This window comes from Pelobates fuscus, chromosome 5, assembly GCF_036172605.1.
Source record: "Pelobates fuscus isolate aPelFus1 chromosome 5, aPelFus1.pri, whole genome shotgun sequence".
In the NCBI taxonomy this organism is placed as follows: Eukaryota; Metazoa; Chordata; class Amphibia; order Anura; family Pelobatidae; genus Pelobates; species Pelobates fuscus.
In genome coordinates this window covers 356,800,412-356,827,745 of record NC_086321.1, presented here as the reverse complement: position 1 = coordinate 356,827,745, position 27,334 = coordinate 356,800,412, and the positions used below count along the sequence as shown (strand labels likewise).

At 43.3% G+C, this 27,334-nt stretch overlaps 1 protein-coding gene across 1 annotated transcript in view; it reads right to left on the bottom strand.

The window, feature by feature from the left end:
* Positions 1–27,334, bottom strand: part of LOC134611774 (phosphatidate phosphatase LPIN3-like) — a 53,613-nt gene that overhangs the window by 23,165 nt on the left and 3,114 nt on the right. Inside the window, exon 3 of the mRNA XM_063455989.1 lies at positions 3,960–4,048. The gene's annotated coding sequence lies outside the window, so the exon portion shown is untranslated. The remainder of the gene's footprint in view (positions 1–3,959; positions 4,049–27,334) is intronic.

Here is a 27,334-nt window from a genome sequence, read left to right as displayed (position 1 = left end):
GAGCTTTTATTTTTATTTTTATTTTTTCTTAGGCCCAAAAATCTACTCTAATGCAACTGTGATAAAAATAATCAATTAAAAACTACAGAGATTAAATTGAAAAAAAACCTTGTCGATGGGAAAAGAAAAGCTGTTTAGAATTCAGGCCTTCCATTTTAAGGCTTTCTGGGATATGTCTGTAGACGTACGTAGGGTTTATTCAATAAACACGTTTAGAAAGTATATTTTGGCCATTTGGAAGTTGGAACTGACTATAGGCCAAAACAGTTGGGTTCAGGGGGGAAGAATCACACAACTAATTATTTATCACATAAGCCTTTCCAAATGTATCTGTCTCAGCATGACTGTACTACCGTCATTTGTCAACAAATGATAATAGGCCTGGTTACTTAACCCCTTAAGGACCAAACTTCTGAAATAAAAGGGGATCATGACATGTCACACATGTCATGTGTCCTTAAGGGGTTAAAGGACCACTCTAGTGCCAGGAAAACACTAGTTTTCCTGGCACTAGAGTGCCCTGAGGGTGCCCCCACCCTCAGGGACCCACTCCCGCCAGGCTCTGGGGGAGGAAGGGGTTAAACTTACCTCTTTCTCCAGCGCCGGGCGGGGAGCTTTCCTCCTCCTCCTCTTCTTCTTCCTCGCGACGTCATCGGCTGAATGCGCATGCGCGGCAGGAGCCGCGCTCGCATTCAGCCGGTCGCAGAGGAAAGCATTCATAATGCTTTCCTATGGACGCTTGCGTGCTCTCACTGTGATTTTCACAGTGAGAAGCACGCAAGCGCCTCTAGCGGCTGTCAATGAGACAGCCACTAGAGGCTCTGGAGGCTGGCTTAACCCTCAGTATAAACATAGCAGTTTCTCTGAAACTGCTATGTTTATAAAAAAAAAGGGTAAAAGCTAGCTGGACCTGGCACCCAGACCACTTCATTAAGCTGAAGTGGTCTGGGTGCCTAGAGTGGTCCTTTAAGGAAAATAATTTGCTTCACATTTGCACGTTGTGCTAACCAAATTGCTAGCAAAAGATTTATATTGAAAGCTATTGGTTTTAAAACTTTCTTTATTTAAGAGTACAAGTGGACAGGTATGCAATCAAGAGCATGTGATAAAGTTTAGGAACATCTTCATACATCCCGTTTTGATATAAGGTATAAAAAAAATTTTCAGGAGCTCTATAATGCGCTATAGTTGCTAGACATTCAATCTTAATTGCCTTCTAGAATTATTACTGATAAAACGCTGCTATGTTACATGGATCACTCGTCATTCGTTTTGTTGTCTCCTTACTCTGAGCTTTTAATTTTAACAATATTTCAAAAATTATAAAATGTATACATCCCAAACTAAATCCCCCCCCCCTACCCCCACACCCAAAAAAAAAGGGGTGGGTGTGGGGTAGGGAGAAAGGTAGGGTCCATGCGCTCCATCCCAGGGTCCTATCTAAGTAGTTTTTTTGTAAATATATTTTTATTGTGCTTCTTTTGCATGTTTTATTGTATGGCGTCAAACAGGGGTCTTTATAACGTGTAAATTAAGTATGGTAAATACGGTCATATGAGACACGCAGGTCTCGGATCAGACTCATGCATATCATTAGATGAGACGCGCAGGTCTCTATTTTGCGATCTATCGTAACCTGAAAAGGACTCGCAGGTCCCTCGAAGGGAAACATTCATGTAAACATTTCACTAACTCCTATATACATGAATGGTGTGCAATCAGTTATCGATCTCGTATATTGTGTGTCTGTCTGGTGGATGTCGAGCATGATACCATGTGAAAAGAGAGTTGGGGGATGGGGGGGGCAGGGGAGAAGAATATGGGGGGTGGGTTAGGAGGAAGGGGGGAAGCAGGCCTCTGTCGTGGCTTGCACTATGTTTGGGGGTTTACTCCATTCGGATGGAATGCTAGGAGTGTCGACTCACTGGATTTTGTTAGCAAATCTTCCCCCTGCTGTGCTCAGTAGCCAGTGTGCCCACATGTCTAGATATTATTGAGACTTATCGGTTGACTTCATGTGTAGGTCCTCTATAGCCCTTAAAAGGGACACTATAGTCACCAGAACAACTACAGCTTATTGAATTTTTCTGGCGAGTAGAATCATTCCCTTCAGGCTTTTTGCTGTAAACACTGTCTTTTCAGAGAAAATGCAGTGTTTACATTACAGCCTAGTGATAACTTCACTGGCCACTCCTCAGATGGTTGTTAGAGATCCTTCCTGGGTCACGGCTGCCTAAAATGCATCCAAACATTCAGTATCTCCTCCCTCTGCATGCAGACACTGAACTTTCCTCATAGAGATTCGTTGATTCAATTCATCTCTATGAGGAGATGCTGATTGGCCAGGGCTGTGTTTGAATAGTGCTGGCTCTGCCCCATGATCTGCCTTCTTGTCAGTCTCAGCCAATCCTATGGAGAAGCTCTGTGATTGGATCAGGCCACCACTTCTGATGATGTCAGCTGACAGCTTGCTTTTCTGAGGCAAACAGCATGCAGAGTTACAGCTTCAGGCTTGAATACAAGTAAGATTTTGCTATATTTAGGGAGACATGAGGGGCCCAGGGGGCTAGATGGTGGTTTTAACACTATAGGGTCAGGAAAACAGGTTTGTGTTCCTGACCCTATAGTGTTCTATTAAGTCCTCCATGTGGGTGAACCATTTGTCTAGTGTGGGTGTTTTCTTGCTTTTCCAGTACTGGGGGATCATCTGTTTCGCTACGTTTAGGATCCTAATTGTCCTATCTGAGGGTAATTGATCTATATATAGTCCTTCCAGGGTTGCCAGACTTTAGTGAATTAATAAATGTAGACTCTGTATTCCGTATTTGAGCCGTTAATTTGTCAATCAGATAATTGTCTTTGATTTTTTTTTTTTTTTTTTTAAATGACACTGTCAATCTCGGGTGTTTCCACCTGAAGCCATATTTGTGCTAAGGTATGTCTTGCTGCCAGAGTGATTTTATTCAGCAGCTTTTGTTTCTGTGAGTTCAAGCCCTCAGTAGGTTTGGCCAATAACAATGGGCAAGGATCTATATGTATGTGTCTTTTCAACACGTCTCTTAATAATCCCTGCATCAAATTCCAATAGCTTTGGACAAATCCACCACATGTGAACATAAAAATATCTTTGTGGCCACAGCCTCTACAACATTTTTCTGTGGGGGACTTTCCCATTTGACATTGTTTGCCGGAGGTTGTGCTCCTAAAGTGTTACACAAATGGAGGTTTTTGCTGCATCCTCCCTGATATCCTCCCAGTCACCCCCTTACAAAAAGTCTGCTGGTTTAAAGCTTTCTTAAAGGGACATTATAGTCACCAGAACCACTACAGCTTAATGTAGTGGTTCTGGTGTCTATAGACTGTCACTGCAGGCTGATCATTATAAATCCTGTCTTTTCAGAGAAAAGGCAGTGTTTACATTGCTGCCTAAGTCCACGTCTAGTGGCTGTCACTCAGACGGTCACTAGAGGGACTTCCTGGACAAGGTCCTACAATCTTTGCAGGCCCCACTTTCAGTCTCTGAACGGCCATCCTAGAGATGCATTGATTCGGGATATGCTGATTGGATCAACGCAGTGATTTTCCACACTAGCCTCTTAATGCTACCCTATGAGTAAGCATTAGATTAGCTGAGATCATCAAGGGTGATAATGTCAGCCAAGCAGGTGGAGCAGCAGCATGGAGGCCAGATCGTCGAGGGATAATAATGTAAGTAAAATCCTTTAAGAGTAACAGTAAAGCAGCTTCTCTCATCTCGCGATGCATTGACATATTGTGTTATAAACGTTACTACCAATGGTAGGGCATTATGGTAAACCACATATTACTGGCTTATATTAGCAAGTATGTCATGATTTTTGTGTTGTAGATGTTTTTGTCTCTCTGTAATCTGCTTTCAGGTGATTAAGAAAAAAGAAAAATTAATATAATCTGTTTAATAATGCAATAAACCCTCTTACCTAATCTGGGGTAAGGAGCCGTGCTTGTAGACAGGATGGACATTTAAAGGAAAGGATTTTTGTGTTTTTGATCTTATGTTTTGTGAGGGCTGAAAGAGAAAATTCAAAGTAGAAATTCACATGACTATCCTGAAACTGGATACTTTTATCTTTACTTCCTGTCAATTATTGCTCTAAATGTTGCTAATTTTCTGACATAAAAATAGTTGGGTGAAGAGGAGAAACAATCAGGGCTATTCGCTAAACTGAGAATTCTGTTCGGCTCCTCATTTGCATTGTGTGCCCAGCTGTGCCAGGATTGAACTGAACTGAAATGTGATTTGGTTTGCTATATACTGTGTGTATGTGTGTATATATACACACAGTATATAGCAAACCAAATCACATTTCAGTTCAGTTAAATTTTAAAACATGATATAAGTCATCGACGTTTCAGCCATCTATTGTGGCTTTCATCAGGATCAGTTTAGCACAAAATACATATATGTTAATCACGGCGTTTATATAACCAAACAAACTGATAATTAAATAATTGAAAACACTCATCACCTGAAGCATTCCACACCTGGCGTCTCACTAACTAAAATGCGCATGTGTGGATATACCAAAACCGGAAGTAGCGATCTCGCGTCACGATCCGTTGCCAGGGTTATCCGAAATTATTACAAGCTCCCCAGCAACGAGGTGACGCTCCTGAGCGCCCGGGTGAATGCCAGATGATCAAACAAATTAAAATATGATAAAACAACCTCATAGTATGTGTCCTCAGTCCACAAAAGTAACAGCATGTCCATAGTAAGGATCTTAATACCATATTCACAGTACTGTCATACAATCAAAAATATCTATTATAAACAGCTATATACCATAGACCATACTGCTATATATCTAAAGTATTAGAATGTGAATAAGAATATATCCTAACATACATATATATAAATCCTGCAGGGGGCAACATTGATACAAAATGCTTCTCAAAGATACAGTACAATATACTCCCATAATGAGTAAAAAAGTGCCATGCAGTGCAGAAAATCAATTCCCTGCTGTGAAGTGCGTGTATATAAGCACTAAATGCTAAAATGCAACAAATATATGAAAAAATAATAATTTGTATTTATATAATATAAGTGTAACCATTTAGTGAAACTAATTGTTGTTATATACAATAAAGTGATACGTGCTATTATGTACAATCAAGTGTATACAAATCAACATACACTATATGTGCCTGTGACGGATATTAATATCTATTTGTGTACGGGATTATGGAAGGGGCGCACATTAAACTGTGTGTAATTATAATATATGAGAGTCGGTTGAGGTGTGCCGAAACCGACGTGAGGTTAGGCCTGCAAAAGAGGGCCAAAAAGTGTGTGACATTTATTAAACATGACAAATCATTTAGACGTATTATAGAAAGCGAGCCTGATTCTTTCTGGATTTGGAATGTACCGGTTGTATGCCGAGGACTTCCAGCGACCCATCTTCTCTACAAGCCCTAACGCGGAATGAATGTCCCGAGAAGGAATTCGGATTGAGGCCAAGACTAACAAACAAGGAGCGAATGTATAGCATGAACTGTTTGAGAGATGTGGCAAAAATTGTACAAGCAACCATTATAATCGGAACGCATTTAGTAACTTGAACCACATACAATACTTACACATATCGTAAGCCGCAGAGTACGTTTGCTTAGTATTAGTAGACAAATCTTACCTGCATAGACTCTAACTTCAGGCATGATTGAAACCTTTTTTGACCTGCACAGGAAATCTGGACTGCGTGTTCTTTTATCTCGACCGTTATGTTTAAGCAAGGTCCGACTTCAGGACTTCGGAAGTGGCTAAAGCGGAGGATACTGCAGGGGACTTGAGTCGTCAGGGTTAGCGTTTATTAAAGATAATACAATACCTGGAGCTAGTTCTTGTAGCCTGCTGTGAGGAGGAAGGAAACGTAATAAGTTTAAATTATGCAAAACTCAGAAGCCCATTGAGCTTTCTCGTGTAGTAGAGCTGCTAGCTAATGGGTACCAATAGGTGAAGATAAGGACTATCCCGTAAGAGTTGAGGCCGTGCTAGTAGCCCTGTGTTTGAGAGAAGCCCTACCTACTATTTGGGCCATGTGGACTTGTACCATCTATGCGCGGCAGGGTATTAACCTCTTGTGGAAAAGCGTTAACCTGACCGTACACGTGCGATTACCTGCATTAAACCATAGTGAAAAAGGACTGTAACAGGCGCCTGATGAAACTGCCGTAATGTGAATCGAAGAACAGAATGCAAAGCCGTGACCCACCGTAGGGAAATGTTTGCACGAGAGAGGAACCTGAAAAGAAGCTTTGACTAAATTTGAAGACGACATGTGCTCGTATAGCAAGTACCCTATAGCAGTTACTTGGTAGGCATGAGATCGTAAAAGATTGTACTACAGGATGCATAAGGTGTTACGCCTTGAATCAAAACATCCAGCATGACCGAAAGTAACTCCTGATGGACTACTTAAGCTTACGTAAAGAGAAGCGCGAACAACGACAAATGCGTGACGAATGAATTGACTGCGCATGGAGGACCCTGTGAATGTCAGGCGTGCAGACAAGACCCTAATTAGTAGATTAAGGATTCGAATTGTATTTGTTTGGCCAAAAATGGAGGCGGAGTGATGCCTCGATGTTCGATATGAAACAAGTGGGAATTCTGTTCGCCCGGTCCAATCAGATCGCTAAAGCTTATCCTGCATTGCTTGTATAAGCGACGCCGACGTGAAAATTGAGTGATAGTATGAGTCGATAAACGGTAATTTAGAACTCAATGTACCAAAGCGCCCCCAAAACGTTGTGAAGAAATAAACGGTATATCTGTAAAACATGAGTCCGGAAGCAGTCACTGCACGTCACGTCGGCGCCCGGAGGACCCGACGATGGTCCAATACGAGGCCAAATCTGTACAACGTGCAATGTGGAGGGCAACGTGAGACCCAACATACCAATTTGACTGAATATAAGTAAGAAATGCCTGAAACAAGGTGTTGTTGGTGCCTACTAGCTTGGTCTGGGCACGTAGTGTACGTGGTACCTAAGGATCGCCAGTGAGCGACAGGTTGGGGTAATTATATATATATATATATATATATATATAGGTATCCTCGTACTGCTAGAACTAAGCATCTAGCAGACCCATTGCCCGTAAGAGATAACGTATTGAAAGCACCGGAGTAGCAGAGTACGATAGTTCCGAAATACTGTTTTGCACCAATGTAGGAGTATGTAACGCACGATCGAAACTAAGGCGGGAAATAAAGCGCTAGGATACCTGAAGCGGTTATGGGATCTAAAACATAGTGATTATGCTTGACTGGTCTGGGGTGTGCCGCCCCCCCCCCCCGGCTTACTAGGAGCGCGAGCGCGTGTGTGCTGGCCGACTAGCTAGTGCCGCAATGCGGCGAAACGATTACACTAGGTTGGTGACAGGTGAGGCCCTGCTAGTTGCCAAGCGGCTTGAGAGGCTCTATCTATGCGTTGGCGCGAGGGGGTAGCGTGGCCACTGAATGAGGTGGCGGAGTGTCGGCCTCTCGGTGACAGTTAAACATAAGATAGAATGGGAGTGACGGATGAGGCCCTCTCTATGCCACAATGCGAGGCGACTAACTATGATTTGGCCCGAGGGGCATAGTACCTCCAAGTATGAGGATGGGTGTTGGCCTCGCGGGACCACTAACCTATGGCGAAGAAGCCAGGGGGAATAACAACTAGTGGACACCTAGGAACCTAACAGCCAGCAGTTGCTAACTAAGATGGAAGGTTGGGTAGTGAGAGAGGACACACTACAGAACGAAACGTGGGTAGCAATGAGTTAGGATCGTACGGTCTGAGCGAAACTGGAGTGCCCAGTGAGCATGTGGGGTCCAGATGGTCGGGACGTATGAACTGGAATGCGTGAACGATTGTATGCATGGCCCTCGGGGCTCGCGGTGCCAGACCGTGGCCTTGATTCGAAATGTACTGCGAATAGATTTTTTTTTTTGTAATATATATATATATATATATATATATATGCAGACCTTGTACATAGTATAGTTAAAACACGTGCTAGCCGTTGCCGAGGCCCGCTCACTAGAACTGCAGTGTGAAATGAGATGCACTTGCCCGGAACATATGTGCTTGACTGCGTAGGAGTACGCCGGGTCTTCATGTAACGCATATTGCTAAACTGACTGAGGATGAATTAGGACTGGTACGGACAATGCTTTGCTCGTAGCGCAAATGCCGTGATCCAAAGACCCTCGCAATGATGGGCGGGAGAAAGAAAGCCAGTGCGGCGGTCGCTGCAAACTACCTAAGATCGGTGCTCCTAATCGGATGCCCGAATGACTTCTTGCGTATACGCAGACATGTCCGTTAAATTTAAGCCATTTTTCAGTTCAGTATTAGTGGAATTTGAGTTCACATGTGAGGGCAGATGACTGGGCTCTTTTAAGCATTAATGACTCAGTGTGGAACTTTAATTTCTAGAATGTTTTAAAGCGCGTAATGTACCAAATCCCCTGATGTCAAAGTTGTCTGCACACTATTTAGTGAATAAACGCCCATGTGAGGGTATCAACTTGTCCTCATTGTCTAAATCACTGTTGAGTTAATGAAAAGCAGCAAGACTGCAGATCAATTGCACAATCCATCATGGGACGAACCCTGCACCTGAGCAGTGTTAACGGACACAGAGTAAAAAAAAAAGAACCAGGCATTTTGCCAGTAGAATTTAGAGATGGGGCATTAAACTTTCAAACTCGATGTATTGTCGGACTGTGTCCCAGAATTATGAGACAGAGAACTCTGGGAAATGTAGTCGAACAACAGCTGGAGATGGCAGTCTTCAAGCGCTGCCTACAGTAAGTGGAGCAAATATTGTATGGTTTTCAGCATTTATGTTCCATGAAATAATTCGAATGCAGAATTTCGCCAAAAACAATATGCATATAAAGGAATTTGAAGTCCGTTGTGCTAGGAAAAGTATGTTAGTTATAGATGTGTATGAAGCAATGCATGTACTTGCCTCACCTGTGTGCGTTATGTCTAAGATATACATATACAGCAAAGCATTTACTGAGTCACGGCTGGAGATTGGCAATTAATCTCCATCTGTGACACACGGGGGACGGAGAATTCATTTAACTCCCTCCATCCACCACCAGAAATCCCTCTCTCTGCTCATGGAGTAAAAGTCGTGTGCTCGCAGTAACCTGGAATGCGTTAATCCCAAAGGAGAGCAATTACTTATATATAACAGCATGTCCCATGATTTTCCTGTAAGATTTTTCGGCGCTAACGGTATTGGCCTGCCTAAAGTGTTAATGTTTAATAAATGCTTCTGCTAAGTACACCATGTAAAATTCACGAAAGCTTGTTCTCGTATATTTAATACAAATGAAATAGACGAAAGCCCATGAAATAGAAACTAACGAACACCTATTAATGTAAATGATTCAAACGAACACACCTGTTACACGAATTGAATTAAAAAGGGAACAGTTCGTATGAACGATTTGCCGACCTGGTATCGATATATGATGAAATGACTATCCAAACAATGATGTGAAAATTGAGACAAACTGCTGTGCATTCGTTTGAACGAACCGCGTGAATGACCCTAGATAGCCGGGCTACTAACTGCACAAAATCAATTTAAACAAAAAGGACATGTGAACTGAGTTTGACGGTCGTATAGCCGAAATAACTTACGATTGCAGTGGAAACTTGACGAAGGGACTCCGTTTGTATGTTTATACTCACGAACTTAGCACGGAATTTCCTATGAACGCTGTAATTGTTTAGGCGCGTCACAGCCCATGTCAGAGGTCTGCGTGAACCGGAAGAGGAAGCAGGCAATTTCCGAAATCGTCGCAGACAGGTGAGTAAGGGGATTTGCTGGGTTTAAATAGGCATAAAATCCCTCCCACAACTTCAGGCATACGCCTTCTATATATATATATATATACATTAAAGTATTTTCAGCGATTCATACAGTAATACTGATTGCCGTTATGTGCAAAAAAGTGATATACGTCTATATCCTGATGTGTCCATCATGTGTCCATCCATATCATGTTTTAAAATTTTGGAATAAAGATATTTCATTATACAGACCGTGAGTGCAAGCCTTCCTTTTGTATATTCTATTATTATCTTTGGCTATGGCTTTGATGCACCCGGCATTATATCAATAAATATACTTGAAAGTGTGTGTGTGTGCAGGGCACCAATGGATTCAATGTAATTAGAAGCTGACTTTTAGCCAAACTTCTAGCCCATGCACCCAGGGCCACCATCAGGGGGTGACAACCATGACTGTTGTCACGGGCCCGGCGGCCCGGACTGCACTGGCAGTCCTGGGCCCCACTTTCCCTCCCTGCACACATAGATATCGAATATCGCTATCTATGTGTGCAGCCGCGGGCCCCCCGCTCCCTGTTACCGCAGAGGGGGCCCAGCACACAGCTTCTCATCTTCTCCTCCCTGCTATAACTCTCACGAGACCCGGTTGCCATGGCAACGCTCCGCGGGTCTCGCGAGAGTTATTGGAGGAGAGAAGAGAGGAGAAGCTGTGTGCTGGGCCCCCTCTGCGGTAACAGGGAGCCGGGGGGCCCCCACCGGACCACCAGGGATGGAATCTCTCCCCTCCCTGGACAAAGGTAAGCAGGGAGGGGGGAGAAACAATTTAATTACATTTAAATGTAATTTTGTTTTTTTTTTAATGTGAAAATGCCCATTTCTCCCCCTCCCCCTCCCCACCAGATTTACACACACACACACACACTACATACACTGCATACACTGAGACACACACACACACTACATACACTGACACAACACACACACTACATACACTAACACAACACACACATGCTACATACACTAACACAACACACACACACTACATACACTAACACACACTAACACACTGCATAAACCAACACAACACACACACACACTGCATAAACCAACACAACACACACACACACTGCATAAACCAACACAACACACACACACACTGCATAAACCAACACAACACACACACTGCATAAACCAACACAACACACACACTACATACACTGACACAACACACACTACATACACTAACACCACACACACTACATACACTAACACCACACACACTGCATACACTAGCACAACACACACTGCATACACTAGCACAACACACACTATGCACACTAACACAACACACACTGCATACACTAACACAACACACACTGCATACACTAACACAACACACACACTACATCCACCGACACAACACACACACTACATCCACCGACACAACACACACACTACATCCACCGACACAACACACACACTACATCCACCGACACAACACACACACTACATCCACCGACACAACACACACACTACATCCACCGACACAACACACACACTACATCCACCGACACAACACACACACTACATCCACCGACACAACACACACACTACATCCACCGACACAACACATACACTACATCCACCGACACAACACACACACTACATCCACCGACACAACACACACACTACATCCACCGACACAACACACACACTGCATCCACCGACACAACACACACACTGCATACACTAACACACTGCATCCACCGACACAACACACACTCTGCATACACTAACACACTGCATACACTAATACAACACACACACTGCATACACTAATACAACACACACACTGCATACACTAATACAACACACACACACACTGCATACACTAATACAACACACACACACACTGCATACACTAATACAACACAAATACAACACACACACACTGCATACACTAATACAACACAAATACAACACACACACACACTGCATACACTAATACAACACAAATACAACACACACACACTGCATACACTAATACAACACACACACTGCATACACTAATACAACACACACTGCATACACTAATACAACACACACACTGCATTCACTAACACAACATGCACTCTGCATACACTACACACTAACATACTCACTGCATCCACTATACTGACACACACTCTGCATCCGCTACACATTAACACACTCTGCATCCGCTACACACTAACACACTCTCTGCATTCACTACACATTTACACACACTATGCATTCACTGCACTAACACACACACTACATTCATTACACTAACACACACACTACATTCATTACACTAACACACACTCTGCATTCATTACACTAACACACGCTCTGCATTCACTAAACTATGCACACGCTCTGCATTCACTATACACACAGCATCCACTACACAAACCTCCTCTATTTACAGTACACACACTACATCCACCACAAATTGAAACACTCTGCATTCACTATACACAGACACTGCATCTAATACACACACTACATCCACTACATCCACTAAACACATTTCATCTAGTACATACAAACACTACATCCACTACTCAAACACACACTACATCCACTACTCAAACACACACTACATCCACTACTCAAACACACACTACATCCACTACTCAAACACACACTACATCCACTACTCAAACACACACTACATCCACTACTCAAACACACACTACATCCACTACTCAAACACACTCTGCGTTCACAATACACACTGCATCCGCTACACAAACACACACTCTGCATTCACTGCACAAACAGTATCTAATACACACAAACACTACATCCATTACACACATTCTAATTCACTTCCACTATACACAGGGCCGCCATCAGGGGGTGACAACCATGACTGTTGTCACGGGCCCGGCGGCCCTGGGGGGCCCGGACTGCACTGGCAGTCCTGGGCCTCACTTTCCCTCCCTGCACACATAGATAGCGAATATCGCTATCTATGTGTGCAGCCGCGGGCCCCCCCGCTCTCTGTTACCGCAGAGGGGGCCCAGCACACAGCTTCTCCTCTTCTCTTCCCTGCTATAACTCTCGCGAGACCCGGTTGCCATGGCAACGCTCCGCGGGTCTCGCGAGAGTTATTGGAGGAGAGAAGAGAGGAGAAGCTGTGTGCTGGGCCCCCTCTGCGGTAACAGGGAGCCGGGGGGCCCCCACCAGACCACCAGGGATGGAATCTCTCCACTCCCTGGACAAAGGTAAGCAGGGAGGGGGGAGAAACAATTTAATTAAATTTAAATGTTATTTTTTTTTTTTTAATGTGAAAATGCCCATTCCTCCCCCTCCCCCTCCCCACCAGATTTACACACACACACACACACACACACTACATACACTGACACAACACACACACTACATACACTAACACAACACACACTACACACATACTGCATACACTAGCACAACACACACACTACACACACTAACACAACACACACACTACACACACTAACACAACACACACTACACAAACCAACACAACACACACTACACAAACCAACACAACACACACTACACAAACCAACACAACACACACTGCATAAACCAACAAAACACACACTGCATAAACCAACAAAACACACACACTGCATAAACCAACAAAACACACACACTGCATAAACCAACACAACACACACACTGCATAAACCAACACAACACACACACACTGCATAAACCAACACAACACACACACACTGCATAAACCAACACAACACACACACACACACACTGCATAAACCAACACACACACACTGCATAAACCAACACAACACACACACACTGCATAAACCAACACAACACACACACACTGCATAAACCAACACAACACACACTGCATAAACCGACACAACACACACTGCATAAACCGACACAACACACACTGCATAAACCGACACAACACACACTGCATAAACCGACACACACACACACACACACACAAACTACATACACTAACACAACACACACTACCACAACACACACACTGCATACACTAACACAACACACTACATACACTGACACACTACATACACTAGCACAACACACACACTACATACACCGACACAACACACACACTGCATAAACCAACACAACACACACTGCATAAACCAACACACACACACTGCATAAACCAACACAACACACACACACTGCATAAACCAACACAACACACACTGCATAAACCGACACAACACACACTGCATAAACCGACACAACACACACTGCATAAACCGACACACACACACACACACACACACACAAACTACATACACTAACACAACACACACTACCACAACACACACACTGCATACACTAACACAACACACTACATACACTGACACACTACATACACTAGCACAACACACACACTACATACACCGACACAACACACACACTGCATAAACCAACACAACACACACTGCATACACTAACACAACACACACTACATAAACCAACACAACACACACTACATAAACCAACACAACACACACACACACACACACACGGCATACACTAATACAACACACACACACACTGCATACACTAATACAACACACACTGCATACACTAATACAACACACACACTGCATTCACTAATACAACACACACACTGCATTCACTAATACAACACACACACTGCATTCACTAACACAACATGCACTCTGCATACACTACACACTAACATACTCACTGCATCCACTATACTGACACACACTGCATTCGCTACACATTTACACACACTCTGCATTCACTGCACTAACACACACACTACATTCATTACACTAACACACACACTACATTCATTACACTAACACACACTCTACATTCATTACACTAACACACACTCTACATTCATTACACTAACACACACTCTGCATTCACTAAACTATGCACACGCTCTGGATTCACTATACTGACACAAACTCTGCATTAACTGTACACACAGCATCCACTACACAAACCTCCTCTATTCACAGTACACACACTACATCCACCACAAATTGAAACACTCTGCATTCACTATACACAGACACTGCGTCTAATACACACACTACATCCACTAAACACATTTCATCTAGTACATACAAACACTACATCCACTAATCAAACACACTCTGCGTTCACTATACACACTGCATCCGCTACACAAACACACACTCTGCATTCACTGCACAAACAGTATCTAATACACACAAACACTACATCCATTACACACATTATAATTCACTTCCACTATACACACCACATTCAGTCCTGCATCATTGTCAGTGGACTAGGTAGGGCGTGGGCGGGCCCGGGAGGGAGGGGGCGGGGGGGGCCCAGACCTTGTGCTTTGTCGGGGGCCCCAAAATTTCTGATGGCAGCCCTGCATGCACCTACAGAGTGTTTATTGTTCGCCTGCTGTTTGGAGAGCAGAGCAAAGAGGCTGATTGTAATCAGTGAAAATTTTGTTTCACCATGGATCAAACAGATGATTTTATGTTATATGCAGGGGGCTATGCAGAGCAAGCAGAAACCCTCTACTTTACTCAAGATGAAGCACAAGCTATACTCTGGGTGCAATCCAGTACAGAGTTGCCATGCAGCGTAACAAATAAAGTTGTATATTTCCAACTCTTAAAGCTACAGAGAAAGCGAATAGACCTGGATTTACATGGACTTACACGGATTGTTCCTGTCCGACGACACGCAGAGGTGGTGACAGAGGAAAATTATTGTTTCAGAGCGAAACATGTTGGATTCATGAACTGGATATAGTGGCACCATGGGGACTGAATGAAAAGCTAACATATTCACCCTTTATATGAGTTAGAGTCTAAGCATTTGTAGTCTTTTTGAGTATCTTTATCTTTTAACTGTGTGGATGTCTTTAAGTAACAGCATGAAGCAATAGATCTACCTTTTTTATAAACATGTGTATGGGGGTATTAGTTTTATTTGAGTATTCCCGTACATTTATATCCTTAGATCAAGCAAATTGACACACAAAGGGGTGTAAGGCCCTGGTAAGTTTCTTTAAAAACAAAACACATTATTAAGAATAATCTAATCCAACAGGTGTAAGGGGATGTCAGAGCAGCACAATTTTTAATTCCGATAATATATATTTGGTTAGATATGGTGCAGTGCAGTTGGTCACTTTAGTGTACATAACAGCACTTCAATCACTTTGTAAACATATAATCTGATGGACACATCAGGATATAGACGTATATCACTTTTTTGCACGTAACGGCAATCAGTATCACTGTATGAATCGCTGAAAATACTTGAATGTATATATATATATATATATATATATATATATATATAGATATTAATATCCTTCACAGGCACATATAGTGTATGTTGATTTGTATACACTTGATTGTACATAATAGCACGTATCACTTTATTGTATATAACAACAATTAGTTTCACTAAATGGTTACACTTATATTATATAAATACAAATTATTATTTTTTCATATATTTGTTGCATTTTAGCATTTAGTGCTTATATACACGCACTTCACAGCAGGGAATTGATTTTCTGCACTGCATGGCACTTTTTTACTCATTATGGGAGTATATTGTACTGTATCTTTGAGAAGCATTTTGTATCAATGTTGCCCCCTGCAGGATTTATATATATGTATGTTAGGATATATTCTTATTCACATTCTAATACTTTAGATATATAGCAGTATGGTCTATGGTATATAGCTGTTTATAATAGATATTTTTGATTGTATGACAGTACTGTGAATATGGTATTAAGATCCTTACTATGGACATGCTGTTACTTTTGTGGACTGAGGACACATACTATGAGGTTGTTTTATCATGTTTTAATTTGTTTGATCATCTGGCATTCACCCGGGCGCTCAGGAGCGTCACCTCGTTGCTGGGGAGCTTGTAATCATTTCGGATAACCCTGGCAACGGATGGTGACGCGAGATCGCTACTTCCGGTTTTGGTATATCCACACATGCACATTTTAGTTAGTGAGACGCCAGGTGTGGAATGCTTCAGGTGATGAGTGTTTTCAATTATTTAATTATCAGTTTGTTTGGTTATATAAACGCCGTGATTAACATATGTATTTTGTGCTAAACTGATCCTGATGAAAGCCACAATAGATGGCTGAAACGTCGATGACTTATATCATGTTTTAAAATTTTGGAATAAAGAAGATATTTCATTATACAGACCGTGAGTGCAAGCCTTCCTTTTGTATATTCTATATATATATATATATATATATATATATATATATATATATACACACACACACACACACACACACACACACACACAGTAGCTCACATACACCTCATATTTTTGTAAATATTTTATTATATCTTTTCATGTGACAACACTGAAGAAATGACACTCTGCTACAACATAAAGTAGTAAGTGTACAGCCTGTATAACAGTGCAAATTTGCTGTCCCCTCAAAATAACAACACACCGCCATTAATGTCTAAACCATTGGCAACAAAAGTGAACACACCCCTAAGTGGAAATGTCCAAATTGGGCCCAAAGTGTCAATATTCTGTGTGGCCACCATTATTTTCCAGCACTGCCTTAACCCTCATGGGCATGGAGTTCACAGGTTGCCACTGGAGTCCTCTTCCACTCCTCCATGACGACATCACAGAGCTGGTGGATGTTCGAGACCTTGTACTCCCCCACCTTCCGTTTGAGGATGCCCCACAGATGCTCAATAGGGTTTAGGTCTGGAGACATGCTTGGCCAATCCATCACCTTTACCTTCAGCTTATTTAGCAAGGCAGTGGTCATCTTGGAGGTGTGTTTGGGGTTGTTATCATGTTGGAATACTGCACTGCGGCCCAGTCTCCGAAGGGAGGGGATCATACTCTGCTTCAGTATGTCACAGTACACGTTGGCATTCATGGTTAGGCATTTCTTCACAGATTCATAGGTATGTCCCTTCTCGGTCTCTCTGTTCTGCCCGTGACGACCTTCTGTCCGTTGTTTGCACCCGTACGGCCAACTCATGCTTGCAGGACTTCTCGCGGGCGGCTCCCTTCCTATGGAATAGCCTACCTACCGCCATCACACTCTCCCCTAGTCTTGCATCTTTTAAGAAGTGCCTTAAAACCCATCTCTTTAGGAAAGCTTATGGCCTCCCAGACTAACCTCTACCTCACACACCTGTCTCTTGCTCTCTCCTAAAGAGCAGCCCATCTTATTTGATTGCAAATTCCTGTCCTATATAGTGTTTTACACCCCTCCTCCTATAGAATGTAAGCTAGTTTGAGCAGGGTCCTCTCCAACCTCTCGTTCCTGTAAGTTCTTTGTAAATGTCCTATTTATAGTTAAATCCCACCTCTCATAATATTGTAAAGCGCTACGAAATCTGTTGGCGCTATATAAATGGTAATAATAATAATAATAATAATAATAATAATAATAATAATAATAATAATAATAATAATAATAGTTCCCTCAATGAACTGTAGCTCCCCAGTGCCGGCAGCACTCAGACCATGACACTACCACCACCATGACTGTAGGCATCATCTTTAGAAAAGGCTTCCTTCTGGGACAACAGCCATGCAGACCAATTTGATGCAGTGTGCGATGTATGGTCTGAGCACTAACAGGCTGACCCCCCACTCATTCAACCTATGCAGCAATGCTGACAGCACTCATACATCTATTTAGCAAAGACAACCTCTGGATATGACGCTGAACACGTGCATCCAACTTCTTTGGTCAACCATGGCGATGCCTGTTCTGAGTGGAACATGTCCTGTGAAACCGCTGTATGGTCTTGCGCACCGTGCTGCAGCTCAATTTCAGGGTCTTGGCAATCTGCTTATAGTCTAGGCCATCTTTATGTAGAGCAGCAATTCTTTTTTTTCAGATCCTCAGATAGTTCTTTTCCATGAGGTTCCAAGTTGAACTTCCAGTGACCAGTATGAGAGAGTGTAAGATTGATAACTCCAAATTTAACCCACCTGCTCCCCATTCACACCTGAGACCTTGTAACACTAAAGAGTCACATGACACCGGGGAGGGAAAATGGCTAATTGAGCCCAATTTGGACATTCCCACTTAGGGGTGTACTCACTTTTGTTGCCAACGGTTTAGACATTAAAGCGGCACTGTCATGGCCGAATCCCGTTTTTTTTTTTTTTTAACCCCCCCGCCACCCGACTCCACTACATCTAACTGACTCCCTAGTCACCCCCAAATACCCCCTAAGCCCCCCATATTACCTATTTTTAATCTTTATTTTCTGCTCCGATCTATATTCAGGGCGCTGCCATCTTTATGTAATCGAAATCAGAAAAGAAGTTCAGCGCTGATAGGAAACCAGGGAATAGGACAACAAGGCAGCACACCTATAAAGAAGGGGAATCCCCTCTGAACCCCTTAGAATACAATGGAGAGAGGAAAAGGAATAAGGGTGCGCCTAAAACAAGTGGAAAATAAAATATAATTTTATAAGCTCTGAATATTGTGAGTAGCTTTACTATTATCTACACAATATTATTTATTGTTCATACTACACCATTGGAGTTTTCCTTCTCTTCTGTTTTTTCCACATATCCATTTTCAAGTTGCGGATATACATCTGGGATTTTACATACCATTTTATGTACCACTAGGACCACCACCTGCATATTTGGACTATTAGGTACCGCTGCTATTACTCTCGTAATTTTCAAATTTTTTTATATTATTTTATTTTCCACTTGTTTTAGGCGCACCCTTATTCCTTCTCCTTCCGCCATCTTTATGTGGGTAGATGAAGTCCCTGTGGGACACGTCATCTACCCACACTAGATAGCACCGAGATTCCCGCACATGCCCAGTTAAACACTTGGACATGCGAACGGGAATTTCATCTATTCATTCATTCGTCAGAAAGACGAATGAATGAATAGCATTGTCAGACGAACAAACAAACACTGAATATCAGTGTTCGTTTGTTCGTTCAGTTTATTACAAGAAGGGAGCTACGGGCGCGCAGTTCCCTCCTTGTAATATGAAAAGATAGAAGTGGCAGAGAGCTGTGCTCCCCGCCACTTCCTAAGCCCCCCATGTCCTCCCTCACTCTATGGGGGTCAATATGACCCCCATAATAGCATAAGGGAGATAGGTCCCCCCACCCGTCGCCCAGGGGTGGGGACCGGGGGGGGGGGGGAGGACAGTAGGTCCCCCCCCTCATTATCTTTATAGCCCCCTCCCACTGCTCAAGGGTGGGGGCCAGGGGTGGAGGACAGTAGGTCCCCCCCATTGTAATTAATGTCCCCCACCCACCGCGCAGGGGTGGGGGCCGGGGGAGGACAGTAGGTCATCCCCCCCTCATTATCTTTATGGCCCCCACCCACCGCTCAAGGGTGGGGGCCAGGAGGGGGAGGACAGTATGTCCCCCGCCCCCCATTGTAATTTATGGCCCCCACCCGTTGCACAGGGGTGGGAGCAATAGGTTTTTTTTTTGTGTTTTTTTTACAGTGAGCAGCCACAGGCTGCTCACTGCTTAGTAGACATACCCCTATTCATGGTATAGCGAGTAGGGGCTCAATTTACCAATACTAATTAATCTTTACTTAGTATTAGTAAATGTGGCTGAAAGACCAATTTAGGTATTTCAGCCTTTTAGTAGATAACTCCCTGATACCGTGGGAATTAGAGAGTTATCTACTAAGCGGCAATGAATAGGATCGGAGTTTCATTCATTCAAATGAAATTTCCGATACGAACAAAGTCCCGAATTGCGTTCTAACACGAATGGAGAAACTGTTAGAACGTAATTCAGCAATTTTGCCGGCATCCTGTCCAAGTGACAGGAAGCATCGCGGGAACAGGGAGGAAAGGTAAGGATTGTGGGAAAATTGCTGTGACCACCGGAAACAAAGCACACTTTGCTCCTCCGCTGGTCACTGTGTAGGAAACCTCCATAAGAGAAATAGTCCCTACTTTTTCTTAAGTTTTAATGAAAACTAGAGCAGACAGGAAGAAATAAGGAACAGATCCTGAGAGAGGGAGAGAAGAGGAATCGATTGGGGAAAGGTAAGTTCGGCATGACAGTGCCGCTTTAATGGCTGTGTGTTGAGTTATTTTGAGGGGGCAGCAAATTTACACTGTTATACAGGCTGTACACTTACTACTTTACATTGTAACAGAGTGTCATTTCTTCAGTGTTGTCACATGAAAAGATATAATAAAATATATACAAAAATGTGAGGGGAGTACTCACTTTTGTGAGATACTGTATATAGTCCAGGGTCCTCCAAACTCTGGCCGTCTAGTCGTCGATGAAAACAACTCCCATGAATCTCTAAATGAAATCGATAATAAGAGAAACATGGGAGTTGTAGTTCAACCTGGAGGGCCAGATTTTGGAGAACCCTGTTTGAGTCAATGGAGTAACAGTGACAGTTCCGCTTCAACCGAATTAATGCATGCTTGCTACAAACTAACTACTCCAGGTAAGTATTACAATGAGCATTATGAAAAGGAAAGAAGTGAAGTGGTCACTCACTCCGCAGGATGCGGGTGGTTTTCCACTTCACCATATGAAATCTCTTTAAGAGTATTAAAAAATCGTATATATGGTACAATCTTTATTAGGCCAAATGCAACAATACACAAACAAACTACATGTGGAAGTCTCCTTAATATAAGGAGACAAAAAAATACATATGTGAACAAGTGATAATATACCTTTAAAAACTGGGTAGACTAATTGTAAAGAGCCACAAGAAACTGTCAACATTGTATAAACTCTAAAGCCACCAGTGGCTTGGGTAAATATATTACTTCAAAATTGACAGAAAAGTATATAATGTGGCCAGAAAAATAGTAATAATTAGTGTGACTGAGAATGAAAATCACTCTCTTAACAGGAGGAGGCTAAAGTGTTGGTTTCTCTCAGAGTGCATCGGAGAGGGGCCACACAGTGGGAGTTATATCTATTAGTTAGACAGGATAGGAGAAATACAGGCAAAACATATATAATAGTTGTTAGAGTAGAGGGTTAGCAGGGTGAATAAGAGACACTGAACTGTATAGCCAAAAAGAAAAGTATATAAAGCAGGTGCTTAGCGATATTGTTAAGGTGAGACTTTAGGTCTATACTAAAGTAAAAAATCGTCCACCCGCCAGAGTAGGAGCAGTGCGCACACACCTGAACTTAAACACCTCCTAACAACTCAAACTAACAAACGCCGAATACTCTCTATCATCTATTGCTGCTTCACGGCAGCCCGGCAAATAAACGTATCCCCATCCCCCCACTCTCCGTAAAACAAACATTCTAAATTAGTCAGGCAAGTCCCCCAATATTAAAAAAACAAATTGGCACAGAGAAACGCTTCCTTTTTCTTGTTCTGTACAATGAGCATTATTTTTATTACATACTTTTTGTTACATTAAAGGACCACTATAGTCACCCAGACCACTTCAGCTCAATGCAGGGCCGGACTGGGAGAAAAATTCGGCCCGGGCATTTTTTATCACAGCGGCCCACTAAGAAGGGGGCGGGGCAGAGGAGGTGTGTTTTGTCATCACCAATGACAAACACGCCCCCTCTCAAAGTGAGCATGTTGGTTCAATGCTCTTCCAGGGCAGACCATGCACAGAGCTCTGCTGAAGAGCTCTAGCATGAGAAAAAAAAGCCCTGTATTTGTTCTGCACAGCGCAAGCAAATTTAATAACATGCTTGCACTATGTTTCCTTGCAATTTGTCTCTGGTGTCTCTATAAATGGATACCAGGAGAAAAAAATGCCATTAAAGAGTACTGTGCATGTGTTTGGAGCCTGCTTGTGGTATTGCGTGTGTGTAGAGTGAGCTGATTGTGGTGTGGTATTGTCTAATAAGGTTGGTTTTAGTCATGTTGTGTTTGTGGTGTAATGTGATGCATATGTGGCTAGGGGCTGTAGAGAATGTGTGTGTATAGGGGATATAGCAAGTGTGTGCATACAGGCTATAGTGTGTGTATATAGGTGATGTAGTGTTTGTAGAAAGTATGTGTGTGTGTATATATATATATATATATATATATATATATATATATATATATATATATATATATATATATATATATATATATATATATATATATATATATATATATATATATATATATATATATATATATATAGTCTAGTGTGTGTTTGAAGGACCCAGAATGTGTATAGGAGATCTAGTGAGTGTGTATTTATAACGGATTCAGAGTGTATATAGGGATCTAGTGTGTGTATATGATCCAGAGTTGGGTAAGGGATCTAGTGTGTGTCTGGAATGTAATGTGTTTGGGGTGCTCTATCTATCTATCTCTATATCTATCTATCTATCTATCTATCTATCTATCTATCTATCTCTATCTCTATCTCTATCTCTATCTCTATCTCTATCTCTATCTCTATCTATATCTATATCTATATCTATATCTATATCTATATCTATCTATATCTATATCTATATCTATATCTATATCTATATATATACACACATATACATATATATATATATAGATATATATAGATATATATAGAGAGAGATAGATAGATAGATAGATAGATAGATAGATAGATAGATAGATAGATATATTTGGAAGTAGTGTGTATGTAAGGGGTGCGGTGTGTGTGATGGTGCGGTGTGTGTGATGTGTGTGAGTGTGATGTGTGTGAGAGGGGTGCTGTGTGAGAGGGGTGCTGTGTGTGATGTGTGTGAGAGGGGTGCTGTGTGTGATGTGTGTGAGAGGGGTGCTGTGTGTGATGTGTGTGGCAGTGCTGTGTGTGATGTGTGTGGCAGTGCTGTGTGTGATGTGTGTGGCAGTGCTGTGTGTGATGTGTGTGGCAGTGCTGTGTGTGATGTGTGTGGCAGTGCTGTGTGTGATGTGTGTGGCAGTGCTGTGTGTGATGTGTGTGGCAGTGCTGTGTGTGATGTGTGTGGCAGTGCTGTGTGTGATGGGTGTGAGAGTGAGTGTGTGAGAGTGTGAGGGGTGCTGTGTGTGATGTGTGATGTGTGTGAGAGTGCCGAGTGTGAGAGTGCCGAGTGTGAGAGTGCCGAGTGTGAGAGTGCCGAGTGTGAGAGTGCCGAGTGTGAGAGTGCCGAGTGTGAGAGTGCCGAGTGTGAGAGTGCCGAGTGTGAGAGTGCCGAGTGTGAGAGTGCCGAGTGTGAGAGTGCCGAGTGTGAGAGTGCCGAGTGTGAGAGTGCCGAGTGTGAGAGTGCCGAGTGTGAGAGTGCCGAGTGTGAGAGTGCCGAGTGTGAGAGTGCCGTGTGTGAGAGTGCCGTGTGACAGTGCTGAGTGTGCTGTGTGTGACAGTGCTGAGTGTGCTGTGTGTGACAGTGCTGAGTGTGATGGGTGTGACAGTGCTGAGTGTGATGGGTGTGACAGTGCTGAGTGTGATGGGTGTGACAGTGCTGAGTGTGATGGGTGTGACAGTGCTGAGTGTGATGGGTGTGACAGTGCTGAGTGTGATGGGTGTGACAGTGCTGAGTGTGATGGGTGTGACAGTGCTGAGTGTGATGTGTGTGACAGTGCTGAGTGCTGTGTGTGATGGGTGTGACAGTGCTGCGTGTGACAGTGCTGAGTGTGATGGGTGTGAGGGTGCTGTGTGTGACAGTGCAGTGTGTGAGAGTGCTGTGTGTGATGTGTGTGAGAGTGCTGTGTGTGACAGTGCTGAGTGTGATGGGTGTGACAGTGCTGAGTGTGATGGGTGTGACAGTGCTGAGTGTGATGGGTGTGACAGTGCTGAGTGTGATGGGTGTGACAGTGCTGAGTGTGATGGGTGTGACAGTGCTGAGTGTGATGGGTGTGACAGTGCTGAGTGTGATGGGTGTGACAGTGCTGAGTGTGATGGGTGTGACAGTGCTGAGTGTGACAGTGCGGTGTGTGACAGTGCTGTGTGTGATGTGTGTGAGAGTGCTGTGTGTGACAGTGCGGTGTGTGAGAGTGCGGTGTGTGATGGGTGTGAGAGTGCTGCATGTGATGGGTGTGAGGGTGCTGTGTGTGATGGGTGTGAGAGTGCTGTGTATGATGTGTGTTACAGTGCTGAGTGTGATCGGTGTGAGGGTGCTGAGTGTGATGTGTGTGACAGTGCTGAGTGTGATGGGTGTGAGAATGCTGCTGTGTATAAATGTTAGAATGGATTGTGTGTGTGTGTGTGTGTGTGTGTGGGGGGGGGGGGTAAATAAACAAATAAAATAAAAAGCATTATGTGCCCCCCTCCCTTCTTACCTTTTAGCCTGGGAGGGGGGGACTGGCATTGTGGTATCTGGGAGGGGGGGGACTGGCACTCGCACAGCATCCCTGGTGGTCCAGTGGTGAGTGAACTCTAGCCTGCGGGCTAGAGTTCACTCTCGCGAGATCCGGTCGTTGCCATGGCAACGCTCCAGATCTCGCGAGAGGAACCCGGTGGAGCTGCAAGATAGAGCTCCGCCGGGTTCCTCTGCTGGTAGGCTCGCTCCTTCCCTCTCTCCCCAGCCGGTGGCCACGTTGGACTGCAGGTGGGCCGGTGAGGGAGATCTTTGATCTCCCCACCGGCCCGCCATGGACTACTGCAGGGCCGGTGATAGGATAGTGCCGGCCCTGCATAGACCGGCAGGGGAGATCCTGTGACCTTTGCCCGGTGTGCCCGATGGCCAGTCCGGGCTCAATGAAATGATCTGGGTGCCAGGTCCCTCAGGTTTTAACCCTTCAGATGCAAACATAGCAGTTTTAGAGAAACTGCTATGTTTACATTTGGGGTTAAGCCAGCTTCTAGTAGCTATCTTCCGGAGAGCCACTAGAGGCGTATCTGCGACGCTGGAGGCATATTATGCCTCCATCACGCAGAGCGTCCATAGGAAGGCATTGAGAAATGCTTTCCTATGGACACTTTGAATGCGCGCGCGGCACTGCCGCGCATGCGCATTCCGCTCCGCTGACGTCAGACGGGGGAGCCGACGCCGGCGGGGGAGGAGAGGTAAGGGAGCCCGGTGGTGGAATAAGGTGAGTAACTGAAGGGGTTTTCAGCACCACGGGAGGGGGACCCTGAGGGTGGGGGCACCCTCAGGGTACTATAGTGTCAGGAAAACCGATTTGTTTTCCTGACACTATAGTGATCCTTTAAGGTTGGTGCGTGATTGTTTATACCAGCAAAGCCTGTGCTGCACTAATATTTAATAAAAAGTCCACAAATTGTGGGTTGGTTATTTAAGCTTTGTGGAAATATGAAAAATATGGATATTCTTCTATATACATGGCTTTTCATTAAATATCTGTAATGACTACGATACCTTTATAATAGTTTATTATTATATTGATAATTTTATTTACAACTGTGCAAACTGTACCTACGTTGGTGTTATTCACCAACGTGAGAATTCACAGTTAATCTTTCATTTTAGACCAAAAAAAAACAAACTTTAAGCATAACAGACTAGGGAGAATTTTTCTAATTCAGATTTTTTTGGCTTTAAAGCAATACTCTGGGCACCATAACATCTTAGTTAAAATTAAATGGTTATGGTGCCAGGAGGTCCCTGGATTCAAGATTGTGGGGTTTAACCATTAGTGGGTTAAAAGGACACTAGAATCACCAAACCTACTACAGCTTAATATAGTGGTTCTGGTGTCTATAGCCTGTCCATGCAATAAAGTTGTTATGGTGCCTGGAACGTTCCTTTAAATTTGAAATTCACTTAGACTCACTTAGAATCAAGTGTTTAAGATATAGGCTGATTTCCAAGAGTACATTTTGTTCCTGTTTATGTAAATGGCAGTGATGGGACTTCTTGGTACTGCAGATGTTTGCAAAGTGCATTTCTCATGCTTTCCCAGAAGCTAGCTTAAGGTAGGTCACAAACACCTGCAGTGACTTGTTTAGCCTTCGTGTGATGTATGGGCACCTCATTACTGCACTACCCCCTCCTTCACTCACCACTAGGGGTGGTATAATCAGGGGACTCACACTGGACCCTGAAGACTTCTGGTTGTACAGAAAAATCATAGGTTGGTCTAACTTTATATAAGTGCAGTTACAAACTGACAATACCCTGCCCCATGCTCAATCTTTTTATATATAATATTCTGTTTCTATCACACAATGATCTATCACAGCTTTTCTCGCTTCTTGACTTCTGTCCCCAAATTCCAAACTTCCGGCCCACTAATTTTTCCTGTCCTAATAACCTGCTGTCTGACACTCACTAGATTTTATGTACAACCCCCACATTGACTCAGCCAGTCCATCTAGAGTCATGAAGGTTCTGTACATTAGATACAAATTATTACCGTCTGAGCCTGTCCTGATAATCTATAGTCAGGGATACTCTGTACATTAGATATAAAACGAGCACTGTCTGAGCCTGTCCTGATAATCTACAGTTAGGGAGTCGCTATACATTAGATATAAACCCCCGCTGTCTGAGCCTGTCCTGATAATCTGCAGTCAGGAGGTAATTGTACATGAGATATATACGCA